This window comes from Arvicanthis niloticus, chromosome 19 (assembly GCF_011762505.2).
Source record: "Arvicanthis niloticus isolate mArvNil1 chromosome 19, mArvNil1.pat.X, whole genome shotgun sequence".
Lineage (NCBI taxonomy): Eukaryota > Metazoa > Chordata > Mammalia > Rodentia > Muridae > Arvicanthis > Arvicanthis niloticus.
Window position 1 is genome coordinate 40,647,791 of NC_047676.1, and position 14,069 is coordinate 40,661,859.

General features: G+C 42.3%; 1 pseudogene; it reads right to left on the reverse strand.

The window, feature by feature from the left end:
• Positions 1–13,386: 13,386 nt before the first annotated feature.
• LOC117723998 (prefoldin subunit 2 pseudogene) lies at positions 13,387–13,856 on the reverse strand (annotated as a pseudogene).
• Positions 13,857–14,069: the final 213 nt, after the last annotated feature.

Consider the following 14,069-nt stretch of genomic DNA (forward strand, 5'->3'; position numbering starts at 1 on the left):
GTAAAAAGTCCAGAAGACTGGGTAATTTACAAAAAAAAAAATCAACTTATTTCTCATAGTTATAGAGGCTGGAAGATTCAAGATAAAAGTACCAACATCTTTCCAGGATCTTCTTGTTTTGCCATTCTGTGATAGGAGGCAGAGAGACAAGAAAAGAGAAGGGAGAGAAAGATGAGGAAAGGAGGGGAGAGGAAAGAAGGGTAGAGTAGGGGAGGGAAAGGGGAGACAAGAGGAGGGGAGAGGAGTCATGGGCTTAGTGTCTCCAGAGTCTGCAGTAGGAAGGCATGCTAGCAGAGAGAGGTCAGAATGGACACTGAGTTTCAGGACAGCTTATTTGTTACAAGCCCTAAGAAGAAGCCAGGGGTGCCATATCTAAGGCTGATTTGGTCACTAATTTGCTGTATGAAGTAAGAAAAGCATTATGACCTTAATGGTTGTCAGTCTCAGAGACCAAGTTAATCTCGCTGATATCCAAGTTTCTTTCTGATCCTGGAATACTATAGCTGTTATTGATTTATTAAATTTTTCTTAAATATATTTGTTTTAAAAGCATTTTACATAAGGATTTTCATTAATATAGAGTAAAAAAATACTGACTTTCAAAGACCCCTAGTTATCATTTTCTCTCTCAGTATTGTTAACCTTCCACACTAATGGTGCTGACTTATGTAATCAATATGTAAAAATGACACCCAAGGCCAGGTCACAAACATTTTGTTTCTATCTTTTTATGTTGTGACTTTGTTTTGAGACAGAATCTTGCTATATAGCCCATATTTGACTTGAACTTACTATGTAGCCCAAGCTAGCTTTAAATTCACTATCCTCCTGTCTTTACTTTGAAAGTATTGGGATAACAGGCATTTACCACCATAACTAGCTACAGCTTCTGTTTTTGCTTTATTGGATTACTTATACCCAGGAAACCAGCTGTTGTGTCAAGGACCTGCACAAAGGGAGATCCACATGATGAGGACTGAGGTCTCATGCCAGGAGCAAAACACCAAACTACAAGCCTACAATGCCACCTCAGAGGTGAGTATTTTAAATTTATCTCTAGTCGAATCTCATATTAGGTATTAGACTTCCTTTACTGTAGCAAAACACCTGACACAATTGCCTTAAAAAGTAGAAAGGTTTATTTCCTCACAGTTTGAGAGAATTCAATCAATTGCCTAGTCATGGTAAAGCCTATGGTGAGGTTATTATACCATGGAAATAACCCAAGACAAAGAAGACTTTTGGCTCACAGCAGCTGGGAAATGATAGAGAGGAAGAGGAGAGACAAGTGTCTCAATACTCCTTACAAAGCTACACCCTTAATAATTTAACTTCCCCACTTCTGAAACTCCTAAAGAATGTGTTCTTCCCGTTGTCACCTTTGATACATGGTCATTTCATATGAAACTCCGACACAAAGCCATGCATATCATTGAGGCTTGGGTTTCTGGCTTACAGAAACTGCATGTGATTATAAATAGTTAATGTGCTCTTGACTAAGTTCTAGGGGAAAAAAAAAGTGTTATGCTGGATCAGGAAACTCACATTCTCAGCATGCAAAACAATGTGAGGATTTCATTTGCTTATCCTCTGATCTACAGCTGGGAGTCTTTTAGACTGGGTCTATACATATCAGAAGTCATCAAAAGGTGCATAAATCAGAATTAAAATGAAGTATTTCTGAGAATTAGAAAAACATGATAATGAGCTGACATGAAAAGGAGTTACTGCCCATGTACTAAACAGTGCATGTTTTCTTGTGCAGAGTCCAAAGTCACTTGGCCTGGTTGCCAATAGGCCTGATGTCAGAGAGTACAATATGTTTATCACAAGGCAAATATATGCTCTGAAAATAACACAAATGTAAACCTAATGTGTGATGTGAGTCTACTAGCATCTGGTTGAAGGGATAGAACTGACCTGATATATAACAAGCATTCATTTATGTTCATGAAGTTCCTGCTCAAAGATAAATTTGGGGGTCTATTCTAAAAGTTTAAGATTTTATGCTAATTTCTTGCATTTTATGTTGGCTTAAAATTTCCCTTAAAGAAGAATGCTTTAAGAAAACTCACCGTTAAGCACGGTGTTGAAGACTTGGTCCCCAGTTGAGCTAAATTCACAGGTAGGATGTTTGGGAAGTGACTGGACCCTCAGACTGTTGACCTTCTGAATGCCTTTATTCATTTATGGCATCATAACACAGCAGTATATTGGTACTGGAGATGGAAGAGCTTCTACATAGGGCCCATTTAGAAGAAGTAGGTCATTGTGGGTGTGTCCTGGACCTGAGCTTGTTCCTATCATTTTCTTTGCTTCCTATCTGCCACGGATGGATTGGATGATGTTTCTCCACCACACCCTCCTGCCATGATATATTTATTGTTCTCTCTGACCACAGGCCTATTGGCAACCAGGCCAAGTAGCCATAGACTGAAACCACAAGCCAAGGCAAATCTAACACGTTCTTTCTCATTAACTCTTGTTAGTGTTCTTTTCTGGGTCCTGCATCCCTAAGCATGTGAAAACATAGTTGCTTACAGAGTAGCAGTCTTCCACTTACTATGAAAAAGGAGAGGGCATACATTTTCAATAACATATTAAGTAGAAGTCTGGCCCGTAAGTCTCAATAAACCTAATAAGAATCAGGTTTAATGAAACGATGAGTTTACTGGACGGTCATCACAGCTTGCTGGAATTCAAGTCAGAGCCAAGTTCAGATGCAGCTGAGGTCTCAGGCACAGAGGGAGCCCAGAGCTGGAGAGCCAACAGCTAGCTCTCTGTCTCCCAGACTGGCCTCTGCATATCTGGGTGCTAGCCTTGTCTTGTGGCTGACTGCCTTTCTTCTGGGTGGGAACATGGTTGTTGGTGGTTCCTGTGATTTATGTTTTTAGTTGAAGTCATGAGAGACCTTCTCTTTGCTCTCAGTTATTGGTTGCCAGTGAACTCTAACCAGGGGAGGGTGACACGTTGTTTAACATGGCTGCTTCTTCAGAAGTTGAGGAGGGAGGATGAAAAGTGGGTGGATTGGGAAGATAGAGCAAGTTGTTCCACGAATTAGGTTCCCAGGGCTGACTTCAGAAAGTACCACAAATTGGCAGTTTACATGTCGGAAATGCATTATCTCATGGTTCTTGGAGCTGAATGTTCAAGATCAAGGTGTTGGCAGAACTCCTGCCAAAGGCTGGGCCTGTTCTCAGCTTCTCTCCTGATATCTAGTAGTTTGATAGCAACGTCTAGCTATCCTTGGGTAGGAGAAGTATCGCCCACATTGCATCTTCATCTTTCCATCCCATTTTTTCCCAGTCTGTGTCTATATTTCCCCCTTATAGAAAGATATCACATTAGCCATTTTAGAGTAAGGACCCAGCATAGTATGATCTCATTTTAAATGAACTGATTATGTTAACAATCACTCTACTCCCAAATAAGATCACATTCTGAGGTTCAGGAAGTGGGGGGATCATTATGTAAATTGTGAGGAGGGGGCACTCTATTTGTCCTCTATCTTTTGTACAGGGGAAGTGTTTTGTGTACAGTATGACTGAGTTCAAAGAAGGGAATAAAAAACCAAGGACGAGAGTGTCAAAGCTTGAATTATGACTCTCTACATGCTACAGCGTTTCTTTTCCAAGAAAGAAAACTAAGTCACAAACCCGAATTTAGCAAAATAAGGGGGACTTTTTTTTAAGGTAGGGGAGGTAAGGAGTTATGAGACACAGAGTGATACAAACACAGGATGCTCCTGGCTCTGATGGGTAACACAATGCAGCCGCCTGCAAGCATGGTCCCACTTGTTTTCCTCCAGCTCACTTCCCAAGCAACCCTCCATTTGAAGGTCTCTTATTTGCCTAAGGCTGGCACCTAATCCATATGAGTGGGAATCAATAGAACAAAAAGCCTATTTTCTTGTGCTGTCCAGGGAACCTTAGCAAGAAACAGAAGCAGAGAGATTTTGGTAAGAGTGAGATAATTCAGAACAGTGTTTGCCTTCTCCTTTGACCTTCAAGGATCCTGGGGTAGGGGGTGGGGGGCTGGCTGAGAGTGACAATGAGAACATGCCCCTTGTCCTGCCTGGGGCCCTGGAGAATTAAACTCCACAGGTGCCCTGCTGCCTTTAGGAGAAAAGCAGAAGTATGACAAGCGATTTCTGGAGCCCTAAATGACAAAGGAGACCCCTGGGATCCCCAGAGCCTGTCAGGTCCTTGCATTACCCAGCCTCAGGGGACAATGGAGGGTCTCTGCTGGAGCCATGTCACTGAGTAAGCACAGAAGTTATCATAGGTCCTTCCATGGACCTAAATCCCCAATCTGTCATTGACAGATTTCCATCAGGAGAAACAGATATGGCCTCCAATTGAACTGACTTTGGTACTTTAAATACCATAAATGGACAAGATAAATATTTCCATCATCTACTTGGAAAATCAGAGTTACAGAATCTCTCTGACCAGAGAATTCAATGGCCAAACTGAATGTGGAAAGACAAAATATTCTTTTTCTGTTACTGCTTTCATTTAATTTCATGGCCCAGGCTGTGCATGTGCTTTTTATTTGTTTAACAAACCAGAGGACTGCATTAGTTTCATTCCCCTTCTTCAGAGAGGAAGGCTGAGGCCTGGAGAAGTTGAGAAACTTGATCTCAAAACCAAGTTGGGGTGAATCGTATATAGCTTGCCATTATAACTTAACAAAGCTGTCTCCAGACAAAGCAAGCAAGTCTGTTTCATATTGAAGCTTACAGTCCATACACCATAAAAACTCTCTCTCTAAGGTCAGACTATTGCTGGTGAAGAAAATTGGGTTTCAGCTTGCATTTCTCCTTTATAAGAGAGTGTTAATTATTAAATTAGTCAAAACTAATACCAATCCAAACCAAAACAAACCAAACCAACTACCTCTAAGGCCAGGGCATGCCAACACAATCAGAAAAACATCCTTTTGTTGTGTGTTCATGGGATGGTCCTCTAAGGAGAGACACATCATTGTCTCAGAGAACAGAGGCTATATGGACATCTGCTTTATTTAAGAGTGAGATGGGGCACAGTTGGAGCAGGGGCTGTCCCTGAGGACATCTGCTTTATTTAAGAGTGAGATGGGGCACAATTGGAGCAGGGGCTGTCCCTGATTCCGTTGCCTGCCCGTGGATCCTGCTCCCCAAACCAAGCTGTCTTGTTCTGTCTCAGTGGGCGAGCATAAGCCATTTCCTGAAATGACTTGGTGTGCTTGGGTTGGTGCCCAGGTTGTATCCTCTCCCTTCTCAGAGGAAAAGAGGGGTGCATGGGGATGAGGGCTGTGTGAGGGGAGACTGGGAGGAGAGGGGGCTGCAATTGGGATGAATTGCAGTAAATGAATAATAAAGTGAATTAATAAATAACAAATGGAAAACATAAAACAAAAATAGTAAATAACTAAAAATTAAAAATTGAGGGAGGGTCATTACCTTTTGGAGGCAATAACTTAGACTCATGACTTTTCAAAACCCAGTTTTATATAAATTTGATGAAAATCTTAATTTAATCCCATATTTTGAGATATTAGGTTCTGTGAAGGACTGGCCACATGTGTTCAGGGAATCATGTCTTCACGCCCTCCAAAAAGTAAAGACAATTGCCACATTGTAAAGTCTGAAGAAATGCCATGTCTCAAGGCTCCTCTACCTTGGAAAGCATGGCCCGCCCCTTTGCTGGTAATTTATGGTAACAGATTCAAATTATGTCATTTACAACATATTTCCTTACAGAAATTCCATGGCAGGGTGTAGAGGAATTGGCTGTTCAAATGAGATTTACTGAGATAACAGATTCAAGAGTTCTGTTCTCCATCTACAAGAGGCATGTGGGCACTGGTTCAAATTTTCCAAGTTCTTTGGTGATCTCAGACAATGTGATAAGGAAAGCCTGACTCTGGAAAGCAAAGGACAGTGTGTCTGAAACACACACACACACACACACACACACACACACACACACACACTGCTTTGCTTCTTCAAAGCGGCTGCCTGGACACAATGCAGTAACTTTATTCTTTCAACACAGGCAGCAAACCACAGAGAAACCCTGAGGTCTGCAGTTCTGCAGAGGGGGCTCTTTAAAATGCTGACTTGCTGCCATGGAAGGTGCTCAGGGCACTGAGCAAAGAGAAAACGACGAGTCATACAACACTGTGGGCTGTATAAAGTCATTTGCCAGGGGAAAATAGATCAGACAGATACATGTATTATGACTCAATATGGGGCAACACTATATTATATCACAAAGGACAGCAACCCTGGAAAGACCCAAGAGAAGAACTCAATAATTACTCCTTTATAAAGAATAGGTTGGAGATGGTTGGGGATAATTTTTTTAGAATATGTATGGATGCATTTTAGTCATTATGCTTATATTACATATTAAAGATATTAGGGATATTAAAGCAAACAAATACAGTTAAGCAGCCACATGGTTTGTCTAGTGGGAAGGGGCCAGCTTAGCCATACACACAATAAGCTGGCCAGTCTTTATCCCAGCATTCTCAGGGGCAAGTTGATGTCTGGTCCCAGGCTGTTATAGTTCAGAGAGTGTGGGAACAGTGTGGCTGTTATTCCCAGCACTGTGCTAACATATTATACACATAGAAAGTGCTGTAGGCTGTGATGCAGGCCAGGGTGTGCCAGTAAACATTTAGGTTCCTGCAGACTGAGGACAGCATCAGATAAAGAATATATATTTGAAGAAAGAATAGCTCAGTGTTTGGTTTGAGATAATCAATGCTTCAAAGCAAAATTTGGAGAACTATTCACTTGATCCTGCTGATCTGAAAAATGAGATTAATTTTTGCTTTACAATTGAACTCATTTTTCACTTTAGAAAACACACTCTATCTATTCGTGAGAGAAAAGTCTGTTTTTCTGGAGACTCTGAAGGACCCTCCCCTCGGGTGTCATTTTCTTCCTCATGGTCTACCTTCCGACACTCACTCAGTTGTCCTCCACCAATAAAGAAAGGCTTGTGTGATTTTCAGAATCAATGTTTATGGGTTTCAATATCCAATCCAAGGATGAGTGTTTCCAACAGAAGGGTTTCAAAGGTATTAAAAATTAGGCCCAATGCGTGGCTTTTTGTTTTTATGGAGTATATATTTTTGAAAACTTTGACTAAGTGTCAGGTATAGGCCATAAGTCATTCTTTCTACAAGCAAGAATGGAACAAATATGTTGTGTGACTTAGGATGTCTTACTTCTGACACGTGATAGGTCCATAATGCAAACCTCCTTTTCACATTTTAGAAAACTAGATTCCAGAGATGTGGCCTTACTTCCATAATCTCTGTGCCCCTGAAAGTGCTATGTTCATTACTCCCCAACGGTCTTCACTCTTGTTCATCCTGCTGCATGGCTGCCAGGGTTCATCCTGTGAGACTGGGAGAAGCGGAATCAGAGCCCCCCCGCCCCCCAAAGTCCACATCCTGATCCTTAGAGCCCCTAAATAAATAACGTTACCTCACAAGAAATTACAGGTACTGTTAGATAGGGGATCCAGAGCTGAGAGGATGAGCTTGGATTACCCAGGTAAATTCCCCATATTCCCAAGTGTGGCTCTAATTATGAGGGGACAGGAGAGCGAGCATCAGAAGCAGAGACAGGTCTGGAAACCCTCCATGACTTTTCACAGGAGAAGGAAGGCCACTGGTTAAGGAAAGCATGCAAGAGCCTCTTAAAGCTGGCAGAGGGAAGGACTTAGCTTCTTCTTAGATCCTAAGGATGTAGCTTTTTAGTAACTTCATTCTGGCCCAGTGGTACACAATTAGGGCTTTTGACCTGTGACCTTTGCCCTGCATAATTATGAGATTATATTGTGTAAATGTGTAATATTATTTTAAGTCACCAACTCTCTGGCCATATGTTACAGCAGCAATACGAAGTCAATCCATGGTCACAGTTATCACCATTTAGCTGGAACTTAATAACCAAGCTAAAGAGTCCTGTTACTCCAGTCCTGTCCCCCTTTATCCTCTTCAGAGTAGTTTCTACTCCATAAAAATTATAAGCATTAAATATTGCTAGATAATATAAACATTAAAATCTTTTAATTTATATTTATGGTGTTTGTCTCTCTCTCTGTGTGTGTGCACATATACTCCATGGTACATGTGTGGAGGTCACCTTGGAAGAGAGAATTGTCTCTTTCTATTTCATAGTCCAAAGATGTTACTTGGTGCTCATACCCACTGACTCACCTTGCTAACCCAAAGTACATATTTTTAAAAGTTTCTTTCCATTAGCATGTGACCTCCTTAGACAGAGTAGTGCCTCAAGCATTTAGAATTAAGTCTGATACATAGTAGGTCCTAGAAGGGGGTGGGGGGTGGGGTCGATGGTGAGGAGGGACTGGGAGGAGAAGAGGGAGGGGAAACTGCAATCGGGATATAAAGTAGATAAATGGCTTAGTCAATAAAAAATGAAAATAATAATAACAATGAAAGAGTAACTGTTCCTTCTTTGTAGTCATTCTCCCTCCTCCCGTCTTCCCAGTGGGAAGGGAAATTTGCAAAGGAAAGAATTTAGAGTCATTTAGGAATGAATTGTTTTGGTGATGGTGCTTCTTTCTTCCAGCACTTACCCCAGTGACCAAGGCTGGGGATGAATCCCACCAAGCAAGTCATTCTGGAAAACCAGCAGATTGTTCATGCAGAGAAGTGGCCAACTCCTAAGATCTGACTCTCTGATACATTTTCTACAATTTGGATTTCACTTTGATGTATTTTATTTTCTGGTGATATTGTCTTTTATTGTAACACACTAGAAGATCTCTAGGGGTACGAACTACAGAGAGATTATGGGATGGAAGCAGCCACTAAATGATCATGTATATGTCCAGCATTTGGCCTCCCTTGGCCACTGTAGACTTGACCAGCCTCGTCCCACCCACTCTTTTCCACATTAGGTCTATTCTAGGCTCCCTGGACCCTTGGCTACTCACTTGAAACATGGCAGTGTCATCCCTCTCATTTTCCTCTGGAATTTTTTGAGCCTGGTCTGACTCTGCCCTAAGCCTGTATCTCACTTCCAAGAGTATTTTCCCCACGATCACCCTCCTGGATGTCTTTCTGAGTGACCTCCAATTACTAAGAGCTCCACCAGAGTTACATCTTTGTGGCAACTGTCTAAAGACAGGAACATGGGCTGATGATGGTCTCTTAAATCCCTAATGGCTACAATGATAGAACCATTTACTAGAGGGGAGACTCTGTCCTGTGCAATACTAGACTAAGCTTATGCATCATTCACTTCTGAGTATCAGAATAGCTAATGGTTGGAGAAGCACTAATATGTGACTTGAGTTAAACTGTGAGTGCTTGAGTCTAGTCCCTCCTCCTTGGCAGTACTTTAACTTACAAGATTTTTGCCAGTCCTGGTGGTGCAGAAAGGGTTGGGAATGTAGATCAGTGGTAAGTTTTATGCCTAGCATGTGGAAGATCCTGGGTCCCATCTCCGAGATTGAAGAAGAGGATGAGTCTTTAGTTGGACACTATGGTGGTTTGAATAAGCTTGGCCCAGGGAGTGGCACTATTAGGGGGTGTGGCCTTGTTGGAGGAAGAGTGTCACTGTGGGAGTGAGCTTTGAGACCCTCCTCCTAGCTTCCTGGAAGACTTCTCCTGACTGCCTTCAGATCAAGATGTAGAACATCCAGCTCCTTCTGTAGTGGCATGCCTGCCTGGATAATGCTGTGCTTCCCACCTCTATGATAATGGACTGAATCTCTGAACCTGTAAGCCAGCCACAATTAAATGGTGTCCTTTATAAGAGCTGCCTTGGTCATGGTGTCTCTTCAAAGCAATAAAACCACAACTAAAACAAACCCTTAGCTATCTAGAGCATGTCTCAACTTTATAATTACATTTGGCCAGGTGACCAAATTGTAGCCAGTGAAATATGAACAGAGTATCTTATAGGTGTATTTAAAAGCCTTGGCCAACAGACTTGCATATATGTTCTGTCTTCCATTCTCCTGTCCGGAACTTGGATGTTCTAGTCATGCAATGCCAGAGTAACAGTGAATATTCTGGGGCTATGAGCAGTTGTTACCACCAGAGGCTGGAGCAAAAGAAAAGGCTGTAAGATCACTGTGTAAAGAAGACCAGGGCAGAATTAGAAATAAGTAAAATGGAAACCTGTAGCAGAAATGGACACAACACATGTGATACATTTATGCAATGGTAATATAGACCAGTAAAAATGAAAGTATAATTGCTATTTACTGTTGGAGTAATGTTTTTGTGCTTTATGTAAAGATTATCCTTGTATTATTCAAATGTTGGTTTCAGAACCGGCAGCGATCTAACTGCAGGCCAGATTCTGGTAAGCATCTTCTGCAGTAGTATTTTGTGAACAGTGTTCTCTATGACCTTCTGATTGGTTAAAATAAAAACCCTATGACCTACAGCAATAAGCAGAATAGTAAGGTGGAAGTTCCAGAGAGGAAGAGGAACTCTGGGAAGGAGTCAGGCGCGGGAGATTCAGCCAGATGGACACGGAGGAAGAAGCAGGCTGGGAAGGAGAACTATGAGCTAGCAGGACTCAATGCCTAGCTATAAGGCCAAGGGCTTATAAATAAATACAGGCTTCATGTCTATTCGGGAACTGGGGCGTGCATAAAAACCCGCAACATTTACAACTTAGAGCAGTGAGACTATCCTGAAAGGTCCACATGAAACCAAATACCCAAGGATAAAGACTAGGCAAAGCTATAATGCTGGGGAGCAGGAGGGTGCTCCTAGGTTGATGTAGGGACTGGATTGAGGGCAAGAGGCAGCTACCGGGTGCTGCTAACTCCATGGGTGTGGTCCCCTAGTCAAAGCTCTTTGACCTCATTCTGTTTTTTTTCTTTTTTTATATATATAAATTGAAACTTAGGAATGTATTGGCTAACTCTTAAATGACTTCTACTTGTTTGTTTGTTGTTTAATAGAAAACAAAGTTAGATGCGCAAACCTTAGCCATCCCCTTGCCAACACTAACGTAAAGATCAGGACAAGACTTGCATGTCTGCGGAACTGGGATCTGGTGCTACAAAACAAAAGTCTTCCTAAATCCTTTGTAAAGCCAAACTTCATTGCAGCATGGCCTCCTGGACCTCATGTACAGAGTCATATGCAGCGAGGTCTCTTTATTGTACCCACATTTCTGTCTGGAATAAACTTGACAAAATAAAAAAATTCCTTCAGACAAAAAATATGTTGAAAAAAAAGGCGGCGGGCGGGGGGGGGGAGCACTATTCTCAATTCTGAGGGCCCAAGAGAAAGAGGATAAGAAGTTTAAAAGAAAGCCTGTTCTGTCCTGAAAAAGATTAAATAGTCACATTCTTTCTCTGTAACCAGAACATTAACTAAGGCAATCCCAGCTGCTGCCAACAAATATGTTAGGTATCTTTGCCAGAAAGAGGCAGAATAGAGCAATAATGAAAGTAGCTAGGATTTAAAAAAAATATCCTGACAGAGCTGTATTGAAAACAAGAGGGACAGAGACTGGTTCCTACGTAAGATCTTTGCACACCCTAAAGAGCTACTTCTCCTGAGCACCCAGAATTTCTCCCTGCCCTGGTAGCCGAGAGCAAAAAGAATTTTTCAAAAGTGCTTAAGTGTTTACTTAAACAGGAAAAACAGAAAAAGAAAAAAAGAAGGAACGAAATACACACGTGAGTGAAATTTCTCTAGCAGTAGGAGGCAGGGGATTAATGATTTCAGTCATGGCTCCGTGAAGGCAATTCAACTTGGCTCAACCAATTGTGTAATGTCCAGGAGTAAGTAATGGGTTTCTGTGACCTGTTTTTTGTTTTTTGGGGGGGTCTTTTTGGCCTCAGATTCTAGGGCATAATTAGAGTGGCCAGCAGAATCTGTGACCTTGCTGTCAGTCAACACTGGGGAAGCCTCCCACTGCCCCCCCATCCCCACCCCCAGGGGTAACAACTGTAACCTTACAGTTACAACTGTAACCTTACAGCCTTGGAGCTCCCATGCTCACCTGCCCTCTGCTTCCCTCCTAAGATGGCGCTTATGGTTGAGTCACACAGAGAATAGACACCCTTCCATAGGGGCAACAGTGGCTTTTATCAAGCCCCGAACTGTACTTCCACAGTTGCTAACACTTACCTCTTTCTCTCATGCCCCCCAAATCTGATGCCTCCCTCCCTGTCTCCTTCCCACTTTGGGTGGAGATAGGTCTGACTATTGTAGCCTTTTCCAATCCCAGCCCTAAGTAGAAGCCACCAATCCCCCTTCCCCCCAGCTCTCCACTGGGCCCTCCACAGTGGCTGCCTGAGGTTCCCTATGTCCCAGCTCCCAAATGAGTTACAGTCTGACTTTCCTATTCCACCTTTCCCACTCTGATCCAGCCTTTTAGATAGCTAGAGAAGAAAAGTTTCTGACTTGAGCCTGTCACTGTGAACCAAACTTGTATGTCAGATTGTTTTTCCTTAATCTTCCCTACAAATGGCTGTCTTCCCAGAAAGCCCAGATGCATGAATCCCGGGGAACGCGCCTTAAACCAGAGCAGATGTCACTCTTGTCAGCATGGCCCTGATATTAGTCGCCTCAATGTTCCTGTCTCTGATCTTGTCTTAAGCCGGTCTGTTCTAGAAAGTACACACTGTCCCACAAATCTTTGCATTATCCCAGGTTGGCAGTGTTTCTTAAACCAGTGGTTCTCAACCTGTCTAATGCTGTGACCCTTTAACACACTTTCTCATCTTGGGGTGACCTCCAACCACAAAATTATTTTCGTTGTGACTTCATAACTGTAATTTTGCTATTGCTATAAATTCTACTGTAAATACCTATGTTTTCTAATGGTCTTAGGCAGCTCTTGTGAAAGAGTTATGGGGTCGAGACCCACAGGTTGAGAACCACTGATTTAAACAAATGCCACAGCTACTTAATGCATGTTTTATTCTAGGGACTTTGAGGTATGACTTCTAGTCCCACAATTGCTCTACAAGGGAGGTCTGTCAACATTTTAGATATGAGGAATCATAAACCTGGCTTTCCTGTTTTCTTCTCAGAAACTTCTCTTGCTGGTTTAAAGGGATTTCCTATTAAGACTCAGCACAGAAACCATAGTATCTGGGAAGTTTTAAGAGTCCCAGGGTCTTTTCCTGGAGTTCTGGGGCAAAGAAACCCTGAATGTGAAAAAGGCAACCTATGATTTTAGGAGTTGATTGTGGCCGTTTGGGGATTATGAAGGTAACCAGTATGCATTTATTTATTTATTTATTTATTTATTTATTTATATCCTGACCATAACATTTAATTTAAAAAAAAAAAATATTACAATAGCCGAGAAAACAACAACAACAACAACATTAGAAGTGGGAATCAGGGTAAAAAGAAATTCAGAGGCCTTAGTTCCTAAGACACCAACACCCCTGCTGAGCTGGACTTGGCCCCAGCCCCTTCTGAGTTTTCCTTGGCTGCTGGCTTCTCATCTTTCTTCATAAGAGGAATGTGCTTTTCCCAGAATTCATTGAGTTCTCTCCCCTTTGCCTGAAACTGCTGTGACAGTGTCTCAATGATCGCCTTTATCTGCTCCTTGTTAACCTTCCAAGGCGGGCAGCAGCACTTCTTTGACAGTCCAAGTTCTACCAGCACACCTCCAACCACGTGGGTAGCACTTGCAGGTCTCATCCGCTTCCTTCAGTGTATCAGTTACTAGGCTGTGCTCATTCAGTTCCATCTCCAGCTCAGCTGCTTTGGATGCCAAGCCCCTCTGTTGGTGCCGAAGGCAATTAAAGCCAGCAATTACCAGTTCTGCCGACCCTCCCCCCTTCCCCGTCACCCCCCACTCTCCTCTTGCCCACAGGATGGCTGAAGTCTGCCATCTTCCCCACCTGCAAACTTTGTGCTTTTATTTTTTTTTAAATAATGTATTTATTCTTTGAGGAGTGCATACATGTATATAATGTATTTTCATCATATTCATACCTCAAACGCCTGAAACCAGCTTTAGAATGTAGCCAATATCCTAGATAGTACGTGGAGATATAGCTAGAGCAGCGCCCACGAATGAACTAAGCTCCTGGGGTGACCTTTCC